The sequence below is a fragment of the Scomber japonicus genome, chromosome 14 (genome assembly GCF_027409825.1).
Source record: "Scomber japonicus isolate fScoJap1 chromosome 14, fScoJap1.pri, whole genome shotgun sequence".
NCBI classification, from domain to species: Eukaryota; Metazoa; Chordata; class Actinopteri; order Scombriformes; family Scombridae; genus Scomber; species Scomber japonicus.
In genome coordinates, this window is record NC_070591.1 from 24,664,540 (window position 1) to 24,671,916 (window position 7,377).

Below are 7,377 nucleotides of genomic sequence, written 5' to 3' on the forward strand. Positions count from 1 at the left end.
AGTTTCTCAGAGTGAATTCTGTTGTTTCTTTTCCTCTCCTGGGATGCCTTCAGTCCCTCATGCCTCAGGTGTTCATCTTCTCACTCACTGGACCTCGGTTATGAGGCAGTTGTTGGAGGAGCGTTATTTGGAGCTAGCCAGGGTCCCCAACCTCTGTTTTACCTTCAGCAATGAGCCATCCCTGGTTTACATTTGGCGTCCCATCCTCGTTGCCAAATTGTTATGGAAATGATTCCTTTCAGTATGGAGGAATTCACAGAGAGCAAGTTGTCTCCCTGAGTTTTTATTGCAATATTCAGCATGACATTTGCAAATGGATCTTGAAGTTTGCTAGTCTGAGAGAGATGAGTAATGAAGTCCAAGCATCATATTTGTATACACAGCAAGACCCGTCAGAGCATTCTGTCACCGTCAGAAGATTTTGCCCTTGGCATTTAATTAATACAACAGTTGCCCTTTTATTCATTCATAACTTTATCAACGTTTCTTTCCTGTGGGGGTAAGGAGGGGGGTTGGGGGGAGGGGGGTTCTGCCTCTGTATCTGTATGTTTGGAAGATGGATCGAAACACTTTCTCACATTTCCTTATCTGGTTTTGTTCCCTCTGTGGCAATTTGTGCTACTCTCTGATGCACCACCTTAGCTTTAATCAGGCTCAAGTTCTCTCACCTGAAGACCACATGGGAAGATTCAGAAATTAAACTTTAATGTGCAGTAACTGAATTCAACCATGTCTAATAAATATATTTACGCTTTATAATTGTAGTTTTCTCTTTGTTTGCACTATTTAATGTGATTTATTTCACATTAACAAACAGATGCAGGTTCTGTTTTCCTGTTGAAGGAAATATGTGGGTGTACAAATTAACAACAGGAGTAGTGGGTGTAGAGAGATGGAGACGAGGCCATGTGAAAGTAATAGAATTGAATAATAGAATAAAATATGTTTCTTTTGATAATAGCTCAGGCAGATTAGGCAACAAATACAAATGTCAAAGGAGAAACCAGATACACACAAAGACAGAAATTTGAAGTAGGAATTATAAAAGCTTTTAGTCAGTTTGTTAGGTATTAACATCTCAATGTCCGGATTCCTTTTGACTGACGTGCACCAGCCCTGTTCAGTGCTAATGCAGCTTGTACCCCCACCCACCAGACTGACATTTCATATTGATGATATCCACAATAATGGGTGTAACAAAACAGCATTTTTACAGTTTTTTAGCTCCCGTGGTTTTTTTTTTTTTAAAGTTTTGAACTGAAGGGAATCAATTCACTGACCAGCTTTCAACAACTTTGAGTTGATAGACATATAAAAATTGATCTTCACTGACATTTCATGTTTTAAATTGATATTTTTAGATGGTGTATCGATCAGTCATCACACAATAGATGTTAAGGAATCTATACACAGTGTGAGAAAGATCCTTTTCAGTATTACATGATGTGAGTTAAAGTTGACCGCGCACCAGAAAAACTATATTTCATAAAGTTTCTCAAACCTTGAACCGAATAGACACAGTTCCTTTCATTCTATTCAAGTATGTTTGTCCTTTTCAAACATTTGACTTTGTCATATTTCTGAATGAAGTGGATCAATTTCTCCCTCTGAGCGAGCCAAACGAGAGTGCAATCAGTATTTAGCATTTAAGAGACAAGAGAGCAAGCCTGCCATTCACTTTGCTATCAGATCCCCAGACTCTTCCCTGAGGGTTTTACACTGAATGTTGCACTTTGAGAGAATTGTGGTTTGTGTATTAATGAGGCAGACATGACAGAAATCACTGAGTTCTGCGAAATAGCACAGTACCCTAAGGAATTTACAGGAGCATGAAAGGTACATCTACAGCTGTCTGCTCATTGCGATTGATCTATTATGAATGTCAGTTTCCACTTGGGCTGGGATTCACGCTGAGTTGGAGGTTTATTGTGCATGCTACCTTATATAGAGTTTTTGTCATGTAAAGTATTAGACAGGATGATAATGTTGTATATAATACCTATCGATTTTCTTAATAGCAAATTAGAAAATTGCCCTGACCTTTACAAAACCGGCTGATGGAACTCGGCAAATATGGCATAATGAAATAAGAGGTGAATCAGATGTTTTATTGTGGAGTGAGTCAGACTAAGGGCCTTATTTACCAGCAGGCGCAAGAAGCAAGCAGTCTTTATGTAATTTTCACTTTCATTGCAACTGTGACTGTATGGTAATTTCTGGGCAACAAATGAGTGCACTTGCGATGTGGGAAGAGAGAAGCAACAGAGTCTGTGTTCATGCAAATTAGGTGGCGCATTGCAAATTTTGGCGCTAATTTTGGCACAACATTGCATTTGTGATAAAAGCCGCTCTGACCACTTCTTATCGCAGACGCACAGCAATTTTTATGGCTTCAGTTGACAGAGGCGCACGGACACACACGTCTCCACAATCAGAAAACACCTTTTATTTATGTTAACTTTAACCCCTTTCAGCTTGTTGCATGTTTTTTTTCCCATCTACTGCAGATTAATATGGGAATTCAAACAGGAAGAGTCTGTTCAACAATATCTTCCCCCATCATCCATATGAGTGTAATCTGGTGACCCAGAGATGAGAAATACGTTCTGTGGGATTCCATTTCCCACAGCAGCTTGTAGAATGTCAGATCTTTTCAGCTGTTTAATAAAGTGTCTCTTTCCAGTGTTGGACTTTTTAGATGGTCCCTTCACATTTGTCTCAAAGCTAGCTGTAAATAGAGACCTACATTACATGTCCAGCTAGGAAGACGGCTAGTTATGGTAAAAATAAGGTTGTAGCTCGTTGTCTACCTTACAGAAGAAAAGAGGCATCATTTGTGTTTTACCAATTTTTTGCTCATGAGTTATTGATGTGTTCATCACACCTAAGAGTCCTCCAGAAACACTCCCGCTGTCATTACTGTAATGTGTTGTGTCGTGATATATGCAGCATGTGTTTTAAAATTGATAAAGATATTTTCTAAATTTGCTTGTGTTTTGTCTATTTGCATGTATTTTATGAAATTGTCGACCACCGTACCACACAGACCCAAAAAGCAAGTTTCAAGGTCTGTAAAATGCCAATCAACCTCTCTCCTCCATTTCACCTGTTGTTACATCTAAAGGGGATGAGAGGAGCTCCTGTGATCGGTCATTACTGAGGCCCACCCCAACTGCGTGTGCACATAATGCATTCTCGTATTCATCCGGCTGAGCCTACAATGCGCCAGTGCTGATGGTCAGGAAAATTGCAAACATGTTGGCCACACCCACATGCACCATACACCAGGAATTAAGACTTAGATCTGTGCCTGTGTCTATTTTGGGTAGGCCCCTAAACACTAAAACACTTCTTTGCCAAAAAAGCTACAATTCAGAAGGTGTCGGTAATGCTCCCTTTGTGATGTAAATATGTGAGTGATATCCATGCAAAGTTTCTGTTTTAATTATGACTTTTCACCTCTGGGGAGACAAAGGGAGCTCAGCACAAACCTACTTCTCCTTTCTCTCTCTCCTTAGTTTATCCAATATCGGTTACAACTCTGCAGAGCAAACTTCTAACAGATGAGTCTCACATCCCTCGGCTGATCCATTAATTATGAGCCAATCTGATGACTCCTTTATTTGCCACTTGCTTCAGAATTCAGATCCATTCATTATTCAGAAATGTCGCATTTCCTCAAAAAATGAAATCAAATTAGAAGAGTAAGGGAGAAAAAAAGTATTCATTATTAAAGACTTGTTGTAATGAAACAATTCCTCACAGTTGGCTGTGCACATTATGAAAAAGTCCCTTTCTCTCTTTTGTAACTTTGCACTCCAAATGGATCTGAGGTGTGATTGTGACAAACTTGATAAATCCCACACATCTTATTTAGAGCATGACTTTGCTGACTCATTGTATTTGTAACTCAAACATTCTCCAGAAAAAAAATACATTTTTGTCAGTATAGATTAGCCATTGCAAGAATGAACACACATAAATAAAGAGCAAAGGCGAGCTATTTGTGGTGAGAGCTGCTCCATCGGCATTGTGTCAGCATCGTGAAAATAAAATCAAAAGCTTTTAAGGAAAACTTAAAAGGGCACTCCATCAATTTTAGACATCAAGATCACTTTACTCGTCATGGGGAATAATTCTCAGGCTGTTTGTCTACTGTGTAGCTTTGATGCTGCATCTAAACTATCCTGAAATCTCCCTCATTCACTCATTCAGCAGACGCTCAGTAGTTTACCATGTATGCACGTATTAAACTGACATATTGGTAACCCATGCATCATCATTTTGCATTATCACAGGCAGGACTGTAATATTTGTATCTTTGTATCAGGAAATGCATTGTGTGTGTGTGTGTGTTTTTATAGCATCTTGCCCAGGAGGAAAAATCTAATTCTTAAGAGACAGCATGTGTAAGAAAAATATAAAGTCTTGCAGTCAGAGAGGATATAATAAAATCACTATTGAAGTAAAGGGAGGTGTAGCATCCAGCATTTTTATATTGCAGCCAATACTAGAGGCTAAACCTCAGTCAGAATATATTAACCTCTGCTGCAACTCAATGGAAATACAACAATAAATTGCTTTATTTACTATATTTGTGACTTTCCATCATAACAAACAGAGAAATGTCACAGCAAAGCAACTATTTATGACTTCCTGACTTGGCACAACTCTAGTATAATTCTTATAGATTGGTTTGACTATAGAAAATATGGTTGATATGCACAGATTAGTCAACAAAGAGGAAGAAGCTCACCTGGTGAACCCTGCTGTGTCATTTGATTCTTATTCAAAGCTTGTTCCAGTCCTGGCTAGTTAACTTCCACTTTTTTATGACATTTTATGTAGATATATTTATTTTCTGTCTGCATTTTCAGGTAGTAAGGTTGAAATGGAGTTGTGCATGTGTGCTGGTTTTCCCACCATATCTGGGCTTGGGGGGGATAAATGTCTAAATGTCAGGAATCTTATTTAAAAGCAATTATCTCGAAAAGTGAACAGCATCTCGGCTGCTGAAGATTCTGACTCACATTCTTTCAATTGTATTAAAAAAAATATTACCACAGAATAATAATACCATTTAGCCTTCATTACTATATTATACAGTAATATACTTTAATATCCTATTGCAAGACATACAAAGACAGAACGTGTGATCCAAAACTGCTTTTATGTTTTTCTTTTATGATCAAATAAAATGTCAACGGGTCAAACTGCTCAGTATTTCTCAGCATCTAATAGCAATGTTAACGAACCCTGTTTCCTTATGATGTGAACTACTGTATACAGGTTCATGAATTACCCATTTAATTCTCCTTTAAGTGTGATGGAGCATTATATGCAGCATCTTGAAGGGTACCGCAATGTTAAGTGATATTAGATGCCAACTGACTCTTCATGCATTAGATCCAGGTTGATTTGGCTACCGTAATGGTACTGCTCATCCGGGGAAAGGGGTGGGGGGGGGGCGGCTTTGACAGGAAAACAATATGGCTGTTTTGAGGGATGACTCACTTGGCTTTGATTGAGCACTCTAATCATTGACATACTGAAAGAAAACCATTTCTCCCATTTTCAAGGCAAGCTAATGTGTAACTGACTGGCAGCTCTTCTTGCTTCTGTATCAAATGTTATTCATCTGTACTGTTAAACAAGAGCAGTGTTTTGGGCATAATTTCCCTCAATAACACACATAATCCCACAGCACATAGCCTCTTGTAAGGATTCAATGTCAGTTGTTCAGGAGCAACAATGGCTTGCCGTGTAATCACTGCTACGTGGGTGTTTTATTGTTGTTTGAGTGCTCAGTGTGCCTTAAAATGACAATATCGAAACACCTAATAGGAGCACCAACTCTCACTAAATAATTTGCCATTTTGACAATTCACTATAAACTGTGAACAAAGTAGAAAATGTGTGTTTGTCATATGCAGGAAGACTTTGGGCCAATTATTTGGAAACTGAGCAAATTATATTATGTTCTAAAAACATTATTTCACATCATCATTTTTTTCTTACCTGGTTGTGTGACCTAATAGTTCAGATATTCAGAGCCTGTGGGAGGTACAGACAGGCTCTCTCAGCATACTAACTTTCTCCACTTGTTACAAATCTGGCTGCTGCAGCACTTCTGGGTCTGATTGGATGGATTGTTACCCGACATCACTCAAAAGTTTTCTATTACCCAAGTGTACATTTGAAAGGAGCTTTTTCTCTCTTCCGTGCTCTCTCTTTCTTTTAATCCTGCCTACCTCCAGGCCTTGTGCTCTTTACAAATGTTATCACACTTTAATAAGCTTCGAAAACAACACAAACTCACGACAGGTTATCAGCACACTGAAGAGGGCAGATGTCTGGGAGCAACAACAAACCTTATTGATCTCGGTTGTCTTTGTCTTATGATTCTTGGAGGAATCATTTTCATGAGGGTTCAAGGCCTCAGTAAAATCTTTCACAGATTAAACTTTTTGCCCATCAGAATAAATTCATTCATTTCAATCACATTACAGTTTTGAAAGTAAGCATCAGGAGTGCTTATTAACATGCTGGTGTGTGCCCAATATTTACCATGTTCACCAGCGGAAAAGTCAGAGTACAACCATAATCAGTAGACTTCATCATCTGAGGACCATGAATATCATTGCCAAACTACATGGTAATCCAGCCAGTAGTTGTAGAGATATTTCATATTAAACCAAGGTGATATAACCATTATAAAGACCAACATTGTCATCCATGATAAAACATGAGTTTAACTTTTTTTATATATATCTAAAGCTTATGGAAGTGAGCTTGTGACTGGAAGCTGGATGGTTTAACTCCCAGACCAGCATAATAAATCTGTGTGGGGAAGGTGAAAAGCATTGGTGATAATGATGGCATTAGCACCACTGAGGCGCCCTAGCACAAGGCCCTTAACCCCAACTGCTCCAGTGGAGCTGCTCAGTTGCTAACAGGTGAAACGGGAGAAACTGTAGGTGTACTGAGAAGTCTCCAGGATGTGATTGTGTGTAACTGTGTGAATATGATCAGGGTGTTCCTGCAAATGAGGTAGCCTTCCTCTCAGTAAAAACCTCCCTGAATAAATAAAGGCTCATATGAAAATCAACAGACCACCTTAAGCATACACACCTTTATTGGAAATTCCCTAAACAAGAATGCAACACAACTGATGCAAAGAAGCACAACACAAACTTAGAACAGAGTTACATTCACACACTCACACTGCCTCAGTAACATTGTGCAATCTGACAGCAGGTCTGTCGAAGCGTAAATTAATTCAACTGAACTTGGGGTTTAGCTCATTCAAATGCTTGCTGCTGCATAATGTAGGATTGCTCATTTGCATATAATACGGAATAATACCTATGTTCTGAT